Source organism: Geotrypetes seraphini, chromosome 1, assembly GCF_902459505.1.
Source record: "Geotrypetes seraphini chromosome 1, aGeoSer1.1, whole genome shotgun sequence".
NCBI classification, from domain to species: Eukaryota; Metazoa; Chordata; class Amphibia; order Gymnophiona; family Dermophiidae; genus Geotrypetes; species Geotrypetes seraphini.
The window spans coordinates 359,957,359-359,978,242 of NC_047084.1; the positions used below are offsets into that span (position 1 = coordinate 359,957,359).

At 44.0% G+C, this 20,884-nt stretch overlaps 1 protein-coding gene across 1 annotated transcript in view; it reads right to left on the reverse strand.

Moving 5' to 3' along the window:
* The window catches only part of MAPK10 (mitogen-activated protein kinase 10), a 225,283-nt gene extending 213,809 nt beyond the window's left edge, over window positions 1-11,474 (reverse strand). The window contains exon 1 of the mRNA XM_033943490.1: window positions 11,444-11,474. The gene's annotated coding sequence lies outside the window, so the exon portion shown is untranslated. The remainder of the gene's footprint in view (window positions 1-11,443) is intronic.
* Window positions 11,475-20,884: the final 9,410 nt, after the last annotated feature.

Sequence of the window (20,884 nt, forward strand, 5' to 3'; positions counted from 1 at the left end):
AATGACAGTAATATTTTTTGAAGGAAAAGGATCTCAGACATCCAAACCACAGACAACTTGAGAGTCTGTTAGTTATCACTGGATGGAGATATTGTTCTTTGATCCTGAAAAATCTTCTTTTGTTTTAAAATTATTTTTGATATCTTCAATGAAATGAATGATTTTAAAGCCTTTGGCTGAAAAAAATATATATATATTGATTGTATCTATTGTACCAAAGGCTTTAAAATCATTCATTTCATTGAAGATATCAAAAATAATTTTAAAACAAAAGAAGGTTTTTCAGGATCAATGAAAGATACCACCATCCAGTTAAGTATTTTTTGAGGTATCTATTAGTTTGTCTACTTGGACACATTCTGACTTCTCATAGACAAGAATATCTTCCTTCACCTAGTCTCCAGCCAGGCTAGTTCTTCTGCTAATTATCCCCTTCCTTGGTAATGAATACCTGAGGTGGATGTTATTTGACCATGCTAAGGATGCCTGTGAAGGGAATGTGCTCAGGCTGTGAGGACTGAGGCCCAGATGCACTAAAGTCAACGATCATCTAATGATCATTGCTAAAATGGTTTTTTGACAGGTTTAGCGACGATCAGATTTGCCGACCCAATGCACAAAATAGCTCACCGTGTGGTTTTATGCACGATCGCTCATGCACCAATATGGCCATTCAAATAAGCTCATCAATACTGAAATGCCATGTAAACTAGCAGAGCAATTAATGCTCTAACATGGCTTCCCAATGCACAAAAAAAGTGATCAACTTAGCGATCCGAAAAAAGCGACTAGTCAAGACAAGTTGCTTACCTCTCCTACCGATAATTTAGCCCTGAAATTAATATATTTATAACATATCATACCTTTTTTTTTAAAGTGCACAGATGTTGTGTGTATGCTACATACCACAATATCTGCCCCATTGAAAAACAAGCAAGCCGAGTCACCCCTCCCCCCATGAATAGACATCACCCCCCCCCCCAACAACAACTGTGGGTCCCCAAACCCCCCAACAATGACAACCGCCCCCATGATAGCGACACATCCAGAGAGACAGTAGGTATGCCCACACCCTCTTGCCTCAGCAACCCGGTTGTGTGTCCGGCCACCTGACCCCCCCCAACTCTCCTTCCGGCACTCGCTCATGCTCCCCCCCGACACCACCCCCCACTCTACACAAAGATCCCCTCTCCCACCACCCCACAAACCTGATCACAAAAGACAGTCCTGGTGGGCTGAGGGGGTGTCGGCTCAGAACACCCCCAGCTCAAGCAACCTCTCAGCTTCTCTCCGTATCTCTTTGTAGAAGAAGGGAAGAAGGATGCCCACTCCCTCTTCTTAGCAGGCCCACCTCTTCAAAATAGTGGGCCTTCCCCTTCCTGGACTGCACCGGTGAGGGGCTTAATGCCCTGATTGGCCCTCCTATAGGAGGAGTCTTAGGTACTCAGGCCAATCAGAGTCTTGGCCCCTCCCCAGTGCATCTCAGGATGCACTGAGAAGGTGGCCTAAATATCTGATTGGTCCAGATGCCTTGATACAAACAGCTATGCTTAAATTTAGTCACAGTTCCTGGGCATAAGCACTATTCTATAAACTGCACCTAACTTTAAGCACAGCTTTTTTGTCACCAATTTTTTTGGGCATCATATATAGAATTTAGCACTTTATGTGTATTCAGCTTATTTCATCTAGCATCACTGAAGATTACATTTAGTAGAGGTGCCTTGGGGCCAGTCCTCTTATTAGCAAAGGCCTTGTGACACCTAGCCTTGCTCATGTAAAACAATCTACATGACGGAAATTGCACCTCTCTTTTTAGCACTAGTAGAGATTTATAATATCAAAAAGCTCAGCCAGACTGCTATAAAATAGCAACTTGTTTAAAAAGTTAAAAAAAGAAAAGCTAGATAAAAGCAGAAAACATGATTCTGGCTGAAATAGGAATAGAAAGGGTATTTGATAATGTTGAGCATGACAGACACCTTTGTTCAATGCTTTCAAACAGACAAGAAATTTTACATAAAGCTTATTCTTACCCTTTATTATATAAATGTAAGTCTTTTTTCAAGAATTTAAGAAGCTGCGATTATAATGGTGAAGTGATAAAGAAGGTGAAATACAGTTCCCTGTGCAGATCCTTTTCCTGCCTAGCCTGATCTTATTAAGTTCCTCATTCTGGCAGTGGCATAGCGAGGGTAGATACCTAAGGCCCCTCTCACCAGGTAGGGAAAGGCCCATCATTTCATAGATGTGGGCCTGCTGACAAGAGTGAGTGGTGCATCCCTCTTGTCGGCTTCTAAAATGAGGTAACTATGGGGAAAGGGCTGGGGGGATGCTTCAACTGGAGAGCTTCTGTAGGGTGGGAGGCTGTCAGGGGGAGCATGGGGAAGTGCTTGGGAGAGAGTCGGGGTCAGGTGGCCCGGATTCACAACAGGGTTGCTGAGGCTGGAGGGAGTTGTTATCCCTCTTGTCTTTCTGGGAGTGTCGCTGTCGCAGGGGCGGCCATCATTGTCGGGAGGTTTGGGGACCCATGGTTGACGTTGGGGGGGATGCGATGCTATGGTTGGGAGGGGGGGGCCAGCATGACATTTTTTTATATGGGGACAGATATTGTGCGTGGTTAACACGCCCAACATCTTTGTCCATTTTTTAAAAAAAAGATTCCTGCCCTGAGTAGCTGAGTGGCAGGAGGCTGTTTCGGGGCTTCCCCTGCCAGCTCTGCACATGTGTGAGAGTCACTCTCACAGCGATTTATCGGTGGGATTGAACGGGAATTAACGATGAACTTCTGCTCAAATCATTTGCATGCAAACTTGTTTGAGCATCAGTCACTCTTTTGAAATCGGACCACAGCGGACCCATGTGGTCTTACTGACCCTGTTTAGTGCATCTAGGCCAGAGCATGCGATTGTCTTGTGAGATGGTGAGGTTGCTGGGCAGAGTGGTGTGGGGGAAGGGGGATCTCATGTTCCACTGGTGCAGTAGACATCGGCATGGATCTCTGCATTGTTGCAGATTAAGCAAAAGGCTGTTTATCATGCATGTTAATATGCCGTAGTCAATCATGTGAGTTAACTTCAGCGCAGAAACCCTTTCTAGATCCAGCAACCAGTATTGATCGCATAAACTGCTCATTAACTGCATGCTTTTCTGCTTGCAGTAGCTTTCTGCCTTGGTGATGATACATTGAGGAAATGAAAAGATGAGAGAGAAAGGGAAGGGTGACTGCTTCCTGCATAGCTCCGCTAGTGGTCTGCAGCAATGCATTAAGGTCCAGATTTGCTAAGCTTTCTTTTTCCTTAGTTAAAAAATGGAAAGACAGCTGTAATCAATTAGGCCCTAAAGGAGCTGCACAGATCTTGGAGAAGATTTCTTTCCTCTCCCCCATCCTGCTTCTCAAATTTGGAGGATACAACAAGAGGGTAATAGGATTGCAAAGTCTCAGCATCTGGCTCCTAAATTCAAGGAAAATGTGCCCAGGCCTGGGTTAAAAAGCTGACCTTGGGACAAGGATCACATGTTTTGTCAGGCTGCCTGTCTCTTATTTTATGTTTGCAAAGTCAGCATGTTAGCTTGAAAAGAAAGCTGCCAGTCAGTGCCTAAGGATGAGAAAGTTATGAGCCACACTGCAGGATTCTGACAGGTTTTCACATAAAGACTATCCAATGAAATGTATTGATCATGATATAGAAGAAATAAATTGCCAGACAAGAACATTCTTCTACAAAGTACAAGATCATAAGGGGAATCGGTTTTCTAATCTAGCTGGAGGAATTAAATTTTAAAGACACTGGCATACTTCTAAAGGGCATGAATGTTTAAAAAATGATTTTGTTGTTGCATACTCAAGAAACAGAAATGTTAAGAATATGTTAGCCTCCTTTGCTTTTCTAAAAAATTGGTACAAGGAGAGTACGAGGAAGAGCAGATCATTTTTAATGTTGGAGATACTGAATACATAGCTGCAATTCCTGAACACTGAAAGTTTGTTCATCCAGAGACAAGGGAATCTTAGATATTTATATACCACTCTAATAGCACCATGAATACAATATACTGTATTGTATATAATTCAAAATCCTTGTAAACTTCAATATACAAGTAACTGACAAACTGGGTCAAACCAAAGGTCCATCTTGATCAGTAACCTGCAGTTAACAGTTGCCAGACCTGGTCACACATACTTGGCAGGACCCCAACAAATAAATAAACATAGAAACATAGAAATAGACGGCAGATAAGGGCCACGGCCCATCTAGTCTGCCCACCCTAATGTCCCTCCCCTACCTTTGCCCTGTGAATAGATCCCATGTACCGATCCCATTTGGCCTTAAAATCAGGCACGCTGCTGGCCTCAATCACCTGTAGTGGAAGACTATTCCAGCGATCAACCACTCTTTCAGTGAAAAAGAATTTCCTGGTGTCACCTCGTAGTTTCCCGCCCTTGATTTTCCACGGATGCCCTCTTGTTGTCGTGGGACCCTTGAAAAAGAAGATATCTTCCTCCGCCACGATGCGGCCCGTAAGATACTTGAAAGTCTCGATCATGTCTCCCCTCTCTCTGCGCTCCTCGAGCGAGGATAGCTATAATTTGTTCTTCGTATGGAAGATCCTTGAGTCCCGAGACCATCCGGGTGGCCATTCTCTGCACCGACTCCAGTCTCAGCACATCCTTGCGATAATGCGGCCTCCAGAATTGCACACAGTATTCCATTCTGCTTATCCCCAGGTCTACCTGAACAACAGCTGATGGACTTAACCTCCAGGAATTTGTCCAAACCTCTTTTAAACACTCAGTGTGGCAGTTATCAACATAGGCTTCCATCAAGGGCTCCTTTTACGAAGGTGCGCTAGCATTTTTAGCGCACGTACCGGATTAGTGCACGATATACGAAAATCTACCGCCTGCTCAAAAAGAGGCGGTAGCAGCTAGCGCGCACGGCAATTTAGCGCGCTATTCCGTGCGTTAAGGCCTTAGCGCACCTATGTAAAAGGAGCCCTAAAATAGGTTATCATACCACAAGTTGTGCTATTGTAGCACAGGGATCCGCTGTATGCAATAAGACCCTATGATAAAACCCCATTCTTGAATAACGCGTAGCGTGGGCTTTTAGCACCAGCAGGGGGTGGCAACTGCTCCAACGCTCATAGAATTCCTACTGCAATGTCCTATACCTTGGAATAACAAATGCAAGATGCAGAGCATTGTAGGTCATACAAAATGCAGCAGCACGTTTGATAATGGGTTTGTCTAAATATGAACTTTCTTCAAAACAGAGAATTTATAATATTATATAGTCAATAAATTAATTTAAATAAATTATTAAAAGTGCTCAGTGAAAGCCAATACGAACTATAGGTATAAGAGCTCAGGATTCTCACCAGCTCAGGCTTGAATACATCATCGAACTCCTCCCTCCCTACCAATAAGCGTAATAAATAAATGAAAATAGGAGGAGTACTTATCTCAGCTGGAAAAGTAGTAGCGTCCTGGGCTCACAATGCTTTAAGTCCAAAAAAGTGCTCCGTGCTCCCCATTCACATCAGAATCGACCAAAAATCAAAACACACAAAACTAATCCTCAAGTCACAATCCATAGGGCTCCTTTTACGAAAGTACGCTAGCGGTTTTATCGCATGCACCGGATTAGCATGCGCTACAGCGCACACTAGTAAAATCTACCGCCTGCTCAAAAGGAGGCGGTAGCGGCTAGCGCGCGCAGCAATTTAGCGTGCACTATTCCGTGCATTAAGGCCCTAGCACACCTTCGTAAAAGGAGCCCATAGTCACAATCCGTTATTTCAAACAATACATCTTGTTATAGTTCAAAAATAGTTCCTCACAGTACTTATCATAGTTTAAAAACTTCCTCAACTCCAGTAATTGCTTGACACGATACGTGTTTCCCCTTCAGCTTTTTCAAGAGGAAGATATTCTCAGCACTATATTCTCAGCAATGAACAGCTTCATATTGGGTAGGGGTCCCATTCAGAACTCCATGGCAGCAAGACCGCTAACAAACGCTTTCACCATATTTCACCATATCTTACAAAATTGCATCGGCTTCCAGTAGCCTTCAAAGTTCAGTATAAAGCAGTGATGATTTGCCATCAATTTATGTATGGAAACATCCCAGAAGTGCTTAAAAGTAATATACTCAGTTATATACCAACAAGATCTTTGCGCACATCAAAACAGATATATAGGGCACATCAAAATAGGGCACAACAGATATATAGGGCACTACAAAACAGATATATGCAAAACCTTCTATTTTTGTGGACAAACAGCAATGTTATTTGCTAATTAGAGGAAAACATCCATTGACTGAAACATAGCATATGAAAAAAACACAGCTTTAGGTTTCTTGTTAAAAAGCTACCCTTTTCTTCTGACTAAACAGTGCTCCAATCAGCTCATTACTGAAAGCAAAGAAAGCACATGAAAAAAATATATAGATTGCATACATAACTTCATTTTTCATTTGCAAAAGCTTAAAAACTGAACACCCCCTCTCCCACCCCAGATATACACCTTAACATGGCTTTTACTTCATTGCATATGGAGGTGTGCAGCTACACAATGCTGACCTCATTGTGAGATCATCAAGGTACACCTGCAAGGTAGAATGCCACAATTAAAATATGTGCTGGGATTTGAACCCATGACCTCTAGAAGATGAGCACAGGGCTTTTACCCATTGAGCCATAGCAGCTTCCACTAGTGTCTTTCTTCCTCACATCTGATATGAGAGCTTAGTGATCCTAGCCATGTGAAGGTGAAAATACCTGAGAAGATCATAGCTTAGCAGAACCCTAAAGCTATCATATCAGATGTTACACAACTTCCAACTATGTCAGGTCTGTGGTTTCTGTGATTGAAGGTGCGTAAACATTAGGCACCCAATGGCACATTACACTAGTGCTCTATATCAGAATCTGGGTACCCAGTTCCTATTATGTGTTATGCCTAAATGAAGGCGGGGTGGTGGGGGCAGTCCACCCCGGGTGCAGGGAGTTGGGGTGTGCGTGGAGCAGTTGCAGGGCTGCATTCAACATGCACAAAGCCATCAGTTCTGCCAGCCTCTGATGTCAACTTCCTGGTCTGAGGCAGGGCTGATGGCAATATACATGCATACTGCGGCCCCGTACTGCTCCATGCACTACACTGCCTGGAGAAGGGGGGTGCTCTGCCCTGGGTGGCCACCAAGCCAGATATGCCACTGCCAGTTGCCTCCTTATATTGTAAGACTTCCAGAGACAGGAAAATACCTAGTGCCCCTGAATGTAATTTGCCTTGAGGTACAATGTAAATACAAAAATCACTTAATTATGACCACGGAATCAAAGTTGGTGGGTTAAGGACCCTCCAGTTTGCTTTAGGTCTTCAAATTCTTCCATTATAGCAGTGGTTCTCAATCTAGTCCTCGTGACGTATCCAGCCATTTGGATTTTCAGGATATTACAGAAACATAGAAACATGATGTTTATGTTTATTTAAGATTTGATATACCGATCCTGCATTTTACTGACCTAAGTGGTTTACAATGTATCAAACTAAAATGAAATTAGGTACTTGAGAAAAACTACCCTATCTGTCCCGAAGGCTCACAATCTAGCTAAAGTACCTGATAAACTAAAAATATGTAATAACAACATATAATAAATTTCCAAGATCAAAAATCAAAGAGATAGAAAACAGAAAGAAAATTAAAAATTAAAAATAAAACAAATTTAAGAGATAGAAAAGTATCTGAAGCGGCCTGATAGCAAACAGTCATATTTTAGTGCAGGTCTTAATACAACTCCCAGCATAGCACACTTCACAGATCTATCACTGGCAGAGCTTGAGAGCATCAAAGAAATTAACATTTCTAAAACATATCCACTAAAACTGTTATATGAAATAAATAAACCCAAATCAACACGAATCAGTACAAATTAAGGCAGACTGCGGTCCCCATTCCATTATTATGGGCCAAATGGCCCATCTAGTCTGCCCATCCGCAGTAACCATTATCGCTCCCTCTCTCTAAGTGAGCCCGCATGCCTATCCCATGCTTTCTTGAATTCAGACACAGTCTCTCTCCACAATCAATATGCATGAGGCAGGTTTGCATACAAGGAAGACAGTGCCTGCAAGTCTATCTCATGTAATGGTTTGTCCTAAGGACTGGTTGAGAACCGCTGCATAAAAGGAAAGCATATTATCAGTGCAGGGTCATTGTATCATCAAGAACTGACAACCTCCAGCTAGCTCACAAGCAAGGTTGAAGATATATAGGTTTGCAAAGTGAAGGTGCTAGATATATGTAAAACTGAGCTCCAGTTTTGATTCAATTTAATAACATTAATCATTAGCCCTATCTGTAGGCTGATCCGAGAACATCAATTCTTGATAACCTCAGACATCAAGGATGATGGTCCTTTGAGTACAAATGAGTAGTGAGACGCCAGCTAAAAAAAAAAAAAAAAGGTCAAGAGACTTCAGCTTCTGAGGAACTCTGTAGTGATAACACAAAGAAATTGAATTAGCTGTGCCATTGAAAATATGCCATCTCACAGCCCCATGTCACATTTCATTCTGACCTTCCAGGAGATGCTGCCCATGGTTGCATGTTGTTATGTATTTTACAATAATGCTTCCAATGTAATTGCATGATAACTGCTCAAAATCGTGTACCCTGCAGTGCTTTATTCATTTTTATAAATGTGAGTTCCATTATTAGACAGACATAATAGAGTTCCATTATTAGACAGGCATAATAGAAGAAATTAGTGGTCCTACAATGAACTGAACAAATGAACCAATGAATGTAAGAATGATAAAAGAAGAATGTAATCCTCATTTACAGAAGTTTATCTATTTATTTATAACTAGCCGATGCCCCGGCGTTACACGGGTATTTAATTATAGCAATAACACTGTAAATGGATTCAAATAAAGATACTTTATAGTGGTGAATGAAATTATTGTTTTACAGCTTAATAAAAAGTACAATATTCAAATTATAATGTGAAATATTTGACAAAATGAATACAATACAACTAACGCAAAACGTGATTATAAACAACATTTTTAGTTTCACCTCCAGGAGCAAGACCTTATAAATTGTTGGGTGAACCCACCCTTGAGCAAGTAACATAGAGTTGTGGGCCGAGAGACCCCCAGAACATATCACCCCAGGTAGTGAGGGATCTGCATACCAAGTTTCGTTCAAATCGGTCAAGCCGTTTTTGATGTACTGTGAGAATGGCAGCTGTTTACATTTTTTCCATTGAAATGAATGGGTGAAATCTGATTTTCTGTTTGTAGCTCCGCCCACGTGTGCAGGTGGGCCGCGAGACCCCCAGAACATATCACCCCAGGTAGTGAGGGATCTGCATACCAAGTTTCGTTCAACTCGGTCAAGCCGTTTTTGAATTACTGTGAGATTGGCAGCTTTTTACTTTTTTTCCATTGGCATGAATGGGTGAAATCTGATTTTCTGTTTGTAGCTCCGCCCACGTGTGCAGGTGGGCCGCGAGACCCCCAGAACATATCACCCCAGGTAGTGAGGGATCTGCATACCAAGTTTCGTTCAAATCGGTCAAGCCGTTTTTGATGTACTGTGAGAATGGCAGCTGTTTACATTTTTTCCATTGACATGAATGGGTGAAATCTGATTTTCTGTTTGTAGCTCCGCCCATGTGTACAGGTGGGCCGCGAGACCCCCAGAACATATCACCCCAGGTAGTGAGGGATCTGCATACTAAGTTTCGTTCAACTCGGTCAAGCCGTTTTTGAATTACTGTGAGATTGGCAGCTTTTTACTTTTTTTCCATTGACATGAATGGGTGAAATCTGATGTTCTGTTTTTAGCTCCGCCCATGTGTGGAGGTGGGCCGCGAGACCCCCAGAACATATCACCCCAGGTAGTTGGAATTACTGTGAGAATGGCAGCTTTTTACATTTTTTCCATTGACATGAATGGGTGAAATCTGATGTTCTGTTTGTAGCTCCGCCCACGTGTGCAGGTGGGCCGCGAGACCCCCAGAACATATCACCCCAGGTAGTTGGAATTACTGTGAGAATGGCAGCTTTTACATTTTTTCCATTGACGTGAATGGGTGAAATCTGATGTTCTGTTTGTAGCTCCGCCCACGTGTGCAGGTGGGCCGCGAGACCCCCAGAACATATCACCCCAGGTAGTGCGGGATCTGCATACCAAGGTTCGTTCAAATCGGGCAAGCCGTTTTTGAATTACTGTGAGAATGGCAGCTTTTTACATTTTTTCCATTGACATGAATGGGTGAAATCTGATTTTCTGTTTGTAGCTCCGCCCACGTGTGGAGGTGGGCCGCGAGACCCCCACCAAGTTTCGTTCAAATCGGTCAAGCCGTTTTTGAATTACAGTGAGAATGGCAGCTTTTTACATTTTTTCCATTGACATGAATGGGTGAAATCTGATTTTATGTTTGTAGCTCCGCCCACGTGTACAGGTGGGCCGCGAGACCCCCAGAACATATCATCCCAGGTAGTGAGGGATCTGCATACCAAGTTTCGTTCGAATCGGTCAAGCCGTTTTTGCGTGATCGCGGCACATACACACATACATACACACATACATACACACATACATACCTCCGATTTTATATATATAGATATATTCATACATCATCTTACTGAAAAATCTCATTCAAGATGGTGTAAACAAGGAAATAAAACGACAAAGAATTAATAAAAGAATAAAACAGAGAAAAAATAATTTACAAACAAAAGGTACCTAACAAGGTATCAAAGCTCATGGCCCTATAATAACTCAAAATACAATCTTCAAGGGAACAGATATGATTTCACTTCCTTCCTAAATAAACACAGATGACTCATTGCACGTAACTCAACTGAAAGATCATTCTAACCCTTTGGTCCTGCAATACTGAAAGCCGGGCCCCTCTACTTGGCCAGCTTTAATACCACCAAGAGGAGGGGGTCTTAGGCATCTGAACCAATCAGGACCTTAGGCTACAGGGGATACAGAGGGAGTAGCTTAAGGCCCTGATTGACACAAAAAAGCAGCATAATTTCTTCAGAAATGAGAAAGCATTTTACACTCTTTCTCAAAAAATGATACCAAAGATGTAGAATTTATATTTATAGAATTTCTCTCTTAGAGCACTGCATGTAGCAGTGAATGCTGTAGCACAACTATTGCTGGGATTGCCATATATACTCGAATATAAACTGAGATTTGGGGGTCAAAAAATATGGCCCATAAATAGGGATCTTGGTTTATATTCAGGTCAGTGCTGACCTGCCCCCCTCCCGAACCTATTGCAGGCCTCTTCCGGGCCTGCCGTGAGACCTAGTAGTTCAGTGGTGGGCTGGGACAGGAGGGATCCCTTCTGGTTCCTGTTCTGCTGACTCTAACAACTTTTACCTTCCTCCCCCTCCCTGGTGTACCTTTTAAATCCATGGTGGGCCAGTGGTGGGCCAGGACAGCATGGATCCCTCCTGCCTCCTGTCCCAGCCGATTCTAAGAATGTTTACCTCCCTCCCACCTCTCCCGCATACCTTTATAATCCCTGGCAGTCCATTGGTGAACCACGGCAGGAGTGACCTTCCTTCACTCCTGCCCATGCAGAGCCACTAGCTGATTGGCTGCTGTGAGTTGTCACTGGACCATGAGAACTTATGGCAACCAATCAGCTAGCAGCTCTGCACAAGCAGGAGTGACCTTCCTTCGCTCCTGCCCGTGTAGAGCTGTTAGCTGATTGGATGCCGTGAACTTGTCTTGCAGCAGCCAATCAGCTAGTGGCTCTGTACAGGCAGGAGCAAAGGAAGGTCGCTCCTACCACGGTTCACCGCTGGACCAACCAGGGATTCTAAAGTTACATAGGAGAGGTGGGAGGGAGGTAAAAACTCTTAGTATCAGCTGGGACAGGAGGCAAGTTGGATCCCTGCTGGACCACTAGGACTTACGGCAGGCCCAGTGGAGGCCTGCAAGGCATCAGGAAGAAGGGGAGACAGGGTACAGAACCTGTCAGGGAGGGAGAGGGGCTGGTTGAAGACACTGGCAGGGGAGGGAGGGGGCTGGATGCAGTATCTGGAAGAGAAGGGAGGGATGGGGAACAGGGTGCAGAGCCTGGCAGGGCAAGGCAAGGCACTGCACTTAAATATGAAACACCCCCACCCTTCTCCGATTTATATTTGAGTCAACATTTTTGTTGTTTTTGGGGAAAAAAAATTACCTCACAAAACCTTCCAGATCGATGCAGTTTACATAAGCAAGAGACTGTACAAATAAGTGAATTAATCATTAATTTCTCAAAAGTCTTACAAGCAAAGATGTTTTCAATAGTTTTCAGAAGTGCAGATAGGAGCCTGAGGAAGCAAACAAGGTACATAACTCGGAATCCTGACTGGCTGCCTGGTATGCAATCGTTCGATGTAAAAATTTCTTGTATAGGCAGCCACGCACTGAAGGAAATACAAACATCGAAGTAATCCGCAGCGGACGTTCTACTTTAAAGAGAGCAAAGTAATCCAGCAAATAACTGGGAACTTGACCGTGTAAGGCTTTATAACATAAAGTCCAAAATTTAAACAATACCCTGGCCTCAAAAGGCAAACTTGAATTGGGGGGAAAGGAGGGGAAAGTTACAACTCTTTTTAGAAGAAATAGACAAAAAAAGGAATAGAACAGCTACATTTTGAATTTTGCGTAATCTATCTAGATTTGAACGTAGACCTGCAAGATGAACAGAGTTACAATAATCCAATGTACCGAGATCTAAAGACTGAACCAACATTCTAAATGCAGAGGGACTAAAGTAAGACCTAGGGTTCCTTTTTCAAAGCCGCGTTAGTGGTTTAACGTGCGTAATAGCGCGCACAAAACTGACAGCCGCGCTAGCCACTACCGCCTCCTCTTGAGCAGGCGGTAGTTTTTCGGATAGCGCAGGGGTTAGCACGTGATAAAAAGTCGCCTGCGATAAAGCCGCCAACGCTGCTTCGTAAAAGGAGCCCCTAATGTAATGTAATGTAATTTATTTCTTATATACCTCTACATCCGTTAGGTCATACATAGCTTCCATAAAATAAAGAAGCATTTCTTAACTATTTCTTAAATTTGTGTGCTGATCATATGTTTGTCTCTGATTTGCTACTTTAAGAAACTGTCTGTTATTAAAGATTGTCATTGCAAATTGAAGTCCTCTCCTTTTGCGGAACTCTTTGGTTCATCCCTACTCATGGGATATGATCTCTGCGCAACATAGGGTTTTCTGTCTCCTTGTTTTGTGTGAATGATTATTTTAAACTAGTGTTTAAGCCCGTTACATTAACGGGTGCTAGTAAAGCCTCCTTTCCTCACATGTCCCCAAATTTTCAGCCCCAGCTCCAAACTCAGAGCATTTAAAGGCCCGCGGCTTCCCCCATCCTCACAGCAAGGTGAGAAGCAAAGGGGGTCGCGCACCGTACCTGCGTTCAGTGGGCTGATGAAGGCTTCCAGCCACGGGGCGCTTTCTTGCGTTCAGCGACCCGCTTTCGGGCCCGCACCGAGAGCCATGGCCAGCTCATGCCCGGGCTCTAAGGCGCAACGTCAGCCCCTCCCCCCGGGTCCGCTGCGGGAAGATTAGAGACGCTCCTCCGGCAACGCCTGGCAGGAAGGACTGAGAGCCGCCTCCGCCATCGCCAAATAGAGCCACGGAGGGCAATCGGGGCGGCCAGGACGCATGCAGGGAGAGAGCTTGCCTGCGGTTCTCCAGCGGTTGGTGAGTGAGGCAGGAGGAGGGGAGTGGCCAGAGTGTTCCCTGCCGCCGTGTTCTAAAATAGAATGCGGCCACGCATCAGAAAACACGGCGGCAGGGAACACGAAACCCTAAGCGTGCATGCGCGCTTAGTGTTTAATTATATAGGATGTCATTTGTTTAATTGTATTGTGTTGATTTTATGTTTGATTTTATTGTGTATCTTCTATTGTTAGCTGTCTAGAATTTTAAATAGTGTGGGTTATAAACATTTAGGGCTCCTTTTACGAAGCCACGTTAGCGGCTTTAGCGCACGCGACTTTTAATCATGCGCTAAGCCCCGCGCTAGCCGAAAAACTACCGCCTGCTCAAGAGGAGGCGGTAGCGGCTAGCACGGCCGGCAGTTTAGCGCGCGCTATTACGCGCGTTAAACCGCTAACGTGGCTTCGAAAAAGGAGCCCTTAATTAAAATAAATAAAATGTACTATGGTCCAGTTTGGTCCTTTAAAAAAAGCCTCACTGCTTTCTAAGAGTCTTGTTTTCTTCAGAATTAGTGAGGTTATTAGAACTTTACCCTTCAGGAATTTAAAATATGAACTCCTGTAGATAGTGTTTTTCAATGGAAATTTCAAGATACCTCCTCAATCATGTTGAAATATGCCAAAAGCGCACTGTAATAAATAGTCAGTGACTGAAATTGACTGACTGCACTATGTTTATTGTCCTGGACTTCACAGTGAGGAAGTGATAAAGCTGTATTAAGCAAGAATGTTTTATGGTGCTCTTTAATTTTATTAAAACACCATCAATGTACTGTGCTACAGAATGCATTAGCAATGACAGCATGCAAAGCAATTCACTCTCCCCCTTTACAGCAAGCAGACCGGGATTCAACTATTGCATATCCACTAGAAAATCGACACAGAAAATGGTTGGCTTGGCTATAAGACAGTAACTATCACCCACGAAACAAATTCCAAAGAGCAAATATTCTAAATGGAATTACTGAAACCTCTCACACGTTTCCTATTCTAAAATACGAGGAGTTCAACATTTAGGAAAATATACACTGCATTTTATGTTGGACCTGCTGGAAAGAAACCAAACGGAAAACCAAAACTGTTGTATAACTGAACACTTTACCCTGTGTCTCAGAGTCTATGGGTGTAAAATAAGAGCATAAGAATAGACTTCCTGGGTCAGACCAATGGTCCATCAAGCCCAGTAGCCCATTCTCACGGTGGCCAATCCAGGTCCCTAGTACCTGGCCAAATCCCAAAGAGTACCAACATTCCAGCACATCAAAGAATAGCAAGATTCCGGAACCCCAATGAGAGCAACATTCCAGAGCTGAGATTGTGATGTCATAATGCCTCATTCCACAATGCCTCAGAGCCAATCCCATCCGGAACTTGGAGGCGAGGAGGATGGAAGTTTGAGTGCAGAGCTCCTCTCCCTGGACATTCTCACTAAAGATTTTATAACTATTTAATCCCTTCAGTTTAACTAAAGTGATTTCAGATGGCTTCAAGAAAACAACTTACATTGGATACTGTATTTGCTACAGATGGGAAAAGTAAAAGACCAAAACCAAACCCTGTAACACCATGTAACACCATTCCAGCAGGGAAGAGCCGACGGAGGAGGGCTGCAGTCCGGCCATCGGACCAATGGTCGGCTCGGGGGTCCGTTCCAGCGGGGCACCCGACACTGTCTTCGCTCCTCCCCCATTCCAGCAGGGGAGAGCCGACGGAGGAGGGCTGCAGTCCAGCCATCGGACCAACGGTCGGCTCGGGGGTCCGTTCCAGCGGGGCACCCGACACTGTCTTCACTCCTCCCCCATTCCAGCAGGGGAGAGCCGACGGAGGAGGGCTGCAGTCGGGCCATCGGACCAACGGTTGGCTCGTGGGCCCGTTCAAGCTGGACTTCAGTTTTGACTGTTTTGATTTTATTTTCACTTCTTTTTAGTTTATGATATATTTTTAATCTTACTTATTGTTTTACCACTTATTTTGTTTTATTTTATCATTCAAATTTCATTTAAATTTCCCCAGAATTCTATTGCTTCAACGGTTCTCCCTCTGCATCTATTCTTATCTCCCCTCTTTTTAACCTTTCAAATTCCTTTAGATCATTGTAATCTTATTAGTATGTTTATTTTCTTATTTTTCTCCTCTATATCTATTTTCTTTCTTTATTACTCTTTTAATTGTCATTTTTCCTGGTACTTTAGTTAGATTGTGAGCCTTCGGGACAGAAAGGGAATTTCTAAATACCTATCTTACTTATAATTTTAATGCACCAATATATTCATTTTAACCCGTTCTGGGCTCTTTTGGGAGGACGGGCTAAAAAATCGAATAAATAAATAAATTGTCTTATACTTGGCACACTTGAGCATAAGAACAGCCATACTGGGTCATACCAATGGTCCATCAAACCCAGAGCAAGAAAACTGCTGATTCTATACCAATAAAGTAATTGTGGTAAAGAGAAGAGGTACTGCTCAACACTGGTTTCACTTTCCATATTTCTTCTGTTGGTTTTCTCGGCAGTAAGCTGAAAGGAGGCAATTCTATAACTGGGTGTCTCCATTTGAGCACTCCCAGGCTGCGCAGTAGGACTCTACTATATAACTGCACCTGGGAGCACAGATGCTGCTACAGAATGCCAGCACAATGCCTGTAACATAAACATACCTACAGTTACACAGATCACAGACCTACAGTGGAGGAGTGGCCTAGTGGCTAGAGCAGCTGCCTCCGCACCCTGAGATTGTGAGTTCAATTCCTACCACAGCTCCTTGTGATTCTGGGCAAGTCACTTAACATTGCCCCCAGGTACAAAATAAGTACCTGTCTGCAATATGCAAACCACTTAGATAGATAGAGCAGTGGAAGGTTTAGAGATAAGTGTAGAGGTAGGTATAAAATTAGTCAGGGACTGCTGCTCAGGCAATATGCCTGATGGGCTGTCGCGTGAGCGGACCGCTGGGCAGGATGGACCTCTGGTCTGCCCCGGCGGAGGCGACTACTTATGTTCTTATGTTCTTATTGTACACAGAAAAAGTGGTATACAAGTCCTTTACGGTATTCTGTAAGTTGTAAGGGGGAGCATTGCCTGGACACCCCCCTTGCAAGTATGTGTTATGTAAGTCAGACATCCCTAGGGTTGCCAGATGTTACGATTGTAAAATCTGAACACCTTAGACCCACCCTCAGGCCCATCCATCTCTGCCCTAGCTCCCTCCCCTCCCCCCTCGCTGCCTACTTTGGTCGGGCAGGAGGCAATCTGCATTAGCGTGGATGCCACACGATGACATCATGTGCATGCTCGCGGATTGCATGCACTCGGAGATTGCCTCCTGCCCAACACGATTGAGAGAAGGCTTTTCAGAACCCAGCCAAGATTATCAACTGCACCAATATTCTATAGCAGGGGTAGGGAACTCCGGTCCTCGAGAGCCATATTCCAGTCGGGTTTTCAGGATTTCCCCAAAGAATATGCATGAGATCTATTTTCATGCACTGCAGTCGGGTTTTCAGGATTTCCCCAATGAATATGCATGAGATCTATTTTCATGCACTGCTTTCAATGCATATTCATTGGGGAAATCCTGAAAACCTGACTGGAATACGGCTCTTGAGGACCGGAGTGCCCTACCCCTGTTCTATAGTGTTGATGGAGAAAATGAAGTCTAACCCTTCTCAAAGGACTTTCGTACTAGGTTGTTGATATGTTCTTCAAATGTCAGTAAGCTGTCTAGGATGACTCCCAAGACCTTGGAGGATTTCTTGTTGTTGAGGTGAATTCCATTTATCAGAGTGATAAGAGGGTGGAATCAAGTGTGTTTGTAGCTCAAACCATAGTAGTTTCGGTATTTTGGGGCATTTAGTTTATGATGGTGCTTTGTTGCCCATTTTTATATTCCGGTTAAGATCGGTAACGAGGTTAGTTGGATTCAAGTTTACGGGAATTGCAAGTAGAATGAGTAGAGTAGCAGAGTGTAATTTTTTAGGAGTTGTTATGTGTTGTTTGTTTGTTTTGTTATAATCTGATTATGTATGTTTTAGTGGAACCTGCTTAGAACTGTGGATGTAAGAGGCCCAAGGGAGGATAACAGACCCACCAAGACAAAAAGCGGCAGAAGAAGTAGACAGGAAAGAGCCAAGCACAGGAGAGAGCACAGCGCCCGCACACATAAAGACATAAGACAAGGGAGAGGACATCTAGTGGACTCCGAAGAAAGAGAAATGGAAGCAGCAGGAACCCGGAGGAGCTTCCCAGTGTACTGCACAGTGTCATATGTATGACTACCTTCCCTCGGGAAGGCAGGCATACATATGCAGTCGGTGTCAGGAACTGGAAAGCCTGAAGAAGGAAGTTGGTCGACTGCGGTGCAGGGTTCAAGAGCTGGAGGGACTCCACATCTCAGAAGCACCTTTCAAGACAACTGAGGACCCCGCAGGAGAAAGCCACATCGAGGAGCAAGTAAGGGAGCTCGAAAGATTCATCGAGGAGGCCTACAGGCAGGTAAAAGAGCAGGATCATCAGCAGCGCTGGAGCGAGGAAGCTACAGCTACACAAGATGGAGGACATGGGCCAACAGATGGAAGACAGGGACCAACGGACGCCGAGGATGAAGGATCACATGGAAGAGTCGTGCAAGCAGAGAGGACGAAGACTGGCGGGTAATTCGAAAGAGAAGGACTGAACCACACCGAGGATACAGACTTGAGACCAGTGAGGAAGCTGAAGAAGGGGAAATCTGCAGTCGTTGTGGGAGACTCAATCATGAGAGAAGTGGACAGTCACGTAGCAGGAGGGAGAGAGGATCAGCTAGTGACCTGTCTCCCAGGAGCAAGAACGAAGGACATCACCGACAGAATCGAGAGGATCCTGGACGGCGCAGAAACAGAAGAGACAGCAGTGATAATCCACGTGGGAACAAATGATGTCAACAGGAGAAATTACAGCAGGACTACGCTAATTGAACACTTCAAGATCCTAGGAAGGAAACTGAAGCTGAGGACACAGAAGATAGCATTCTCAGAGATTCTGCCAGTACCGAGGGCAGACGTGAAGAGGCAGACCGAGCTACAAGCAATAAACGCATGGTTGAGGAGATGGTGCGAAGAAGAAGGATTCCTTTTTGTATGGAACTGGACAACTTTTTGGGTGAAGAACAAGCTCTTCAGGAGGGACGGACTACACCTGAGCAAGGCAGGAACGAGACTGCTAGCAAACAATGTCAAGAGAGGAATTGAGCAGGCTTTAAACTGAGAAGAAGGGGAAAGCCGATAGTTGACCTGACGTCGATGGTTCGGACAAGAGTATCCAAAGAAGATACTGAGCGGGAAAAATGCTGGGAACAGGCAAGAGACGAACAACAGAAGCTGTTTACCAACAAAAAGGACAAACAGATAAAATTAGAGGAACAGGAAAGATCAGGAAATCAGGTTGCAGACGAAAAAGATACACCAAAAAATAAGGAACAAAGGAACAGAAAAGATACACCAAAAAATGAGGAAGAAGGGAACAGAAATGAGGGACTGGCAGCCCAAATAGGGGATGGTATGGGGAGCAAAACACATGTAAAACCAGCAGAGAAAAGAAAAGACCAGGACTTAAATTGCTTGTACGCTAATGCAAGGAGCCTAAAGTCCAAAATGGGAGAATTAGAAGCCATAGCCATAAAAGAAAACCTAGACATCATTGGAATCACGGAAACATGGTGGAACGAGGATAACCAATGGGACGTAGTGCTGCCAGGGTACAAACTCTATAGAAGAGACAGGACCAACAAGAAGGGTGGAGGAATAGCACTATACATAAAAGACACCATTCCCTCGTCCGGAGTGGATATAGAACCAAAGGCGGAAGGACTGGAGTCATTATGGGTCAAATTACCAGGAAAAGGTGGCCTTGACATAAGATTGGGTCTATACTATCGTTCACCTGGACAAACGGAAGCAAACGGCAAAGATCTGGCAGCAGAATTGAGGCGGGAAGGCAACAACAGGAATGTGACAGTAATGGGAGATTTTAACTACCCCGGGATAAACTGGAGTATTGGAAACTCAAACTGTGCGAGGGAAACAGAATTCTTAGAGGCTGTGAGGGACTGCTTTATGGATCAGCTTGTCAAGGAACCAACAAGAGGATATGCCACTCTTGACCTAATCCTCAATGGAATAGGGGGACCTGCAAAAGAAGTGTAAGTAGTAGGGCCACTAGGAAACAGTGATCACAACATGATCCAGTACAAATTAGGAGTAAGTACAACAAAAGGGAAAAGAACCACAGTGACAACGTTCAACTTCAAGAAAGGGAACTATGATGCTATGAGAGCAATGGTAAGAAAAAAACTTAGAAACAGCTCAAGGAAAACAGAAACTGTAGAGCAAGCCTGGTCTCTATTCAAGGGCACAGTGCAAGAAGCACAACATATGTACATCCCCAGATTTAGAAAAGGGTGCAAAAAAAAAAACCCCGAACAAAAGACCCCGCATGGATAAACAATGAGGTGAAGAAAGCGATAGGAGACAAGAAAAAATCATTCCGGAAATGGAAAAAAGACCAAACTGGGAAAAACTGGAATGAACACAGGAAATGCCAAAGAGAATGTCATCAAGTGGTTAGGAGAGCGAAAAGAGAATACGAAGAGAGACTGGCCAGGGAGGCAAAAAACTTCAAATCATTCTTCAGATATGTTAAGGGGAAGAAACCGGCGAGGGAGGAAGTAGGACCGTTGGATGATGGAGATAAAAAGGGAGTGATAAAGGAGCAAAAAGAGGTAGCTGAATTAACAAATTCTTCTCGTCAGTCTTCACAAGCGAGGACACATCCAGTGTACCGGAACCCGACGTGATCTTCCATGGTGATCAAGAAGAAAAACTGTCAGCAATAGAGGTGAGCCATGAGGATGTCCTCCAACAGATAGATAGATTGAAAAGCGACAAATCACCAGGCCCGGACGGAATCCACCCTAGGGTACTAAAAGAACTAAGAAATGAGATAGCGGGAATACTCCAACGAGTTTGCAACCTATCCTTGAAAACTGGAGAGATTCCGGAGGACTGGAAGATAGCAAATGTTACACCTATCTTTAAAAAGGTGTCAAGAGGAGACCCGGGAAACTATAGGCCGGTAA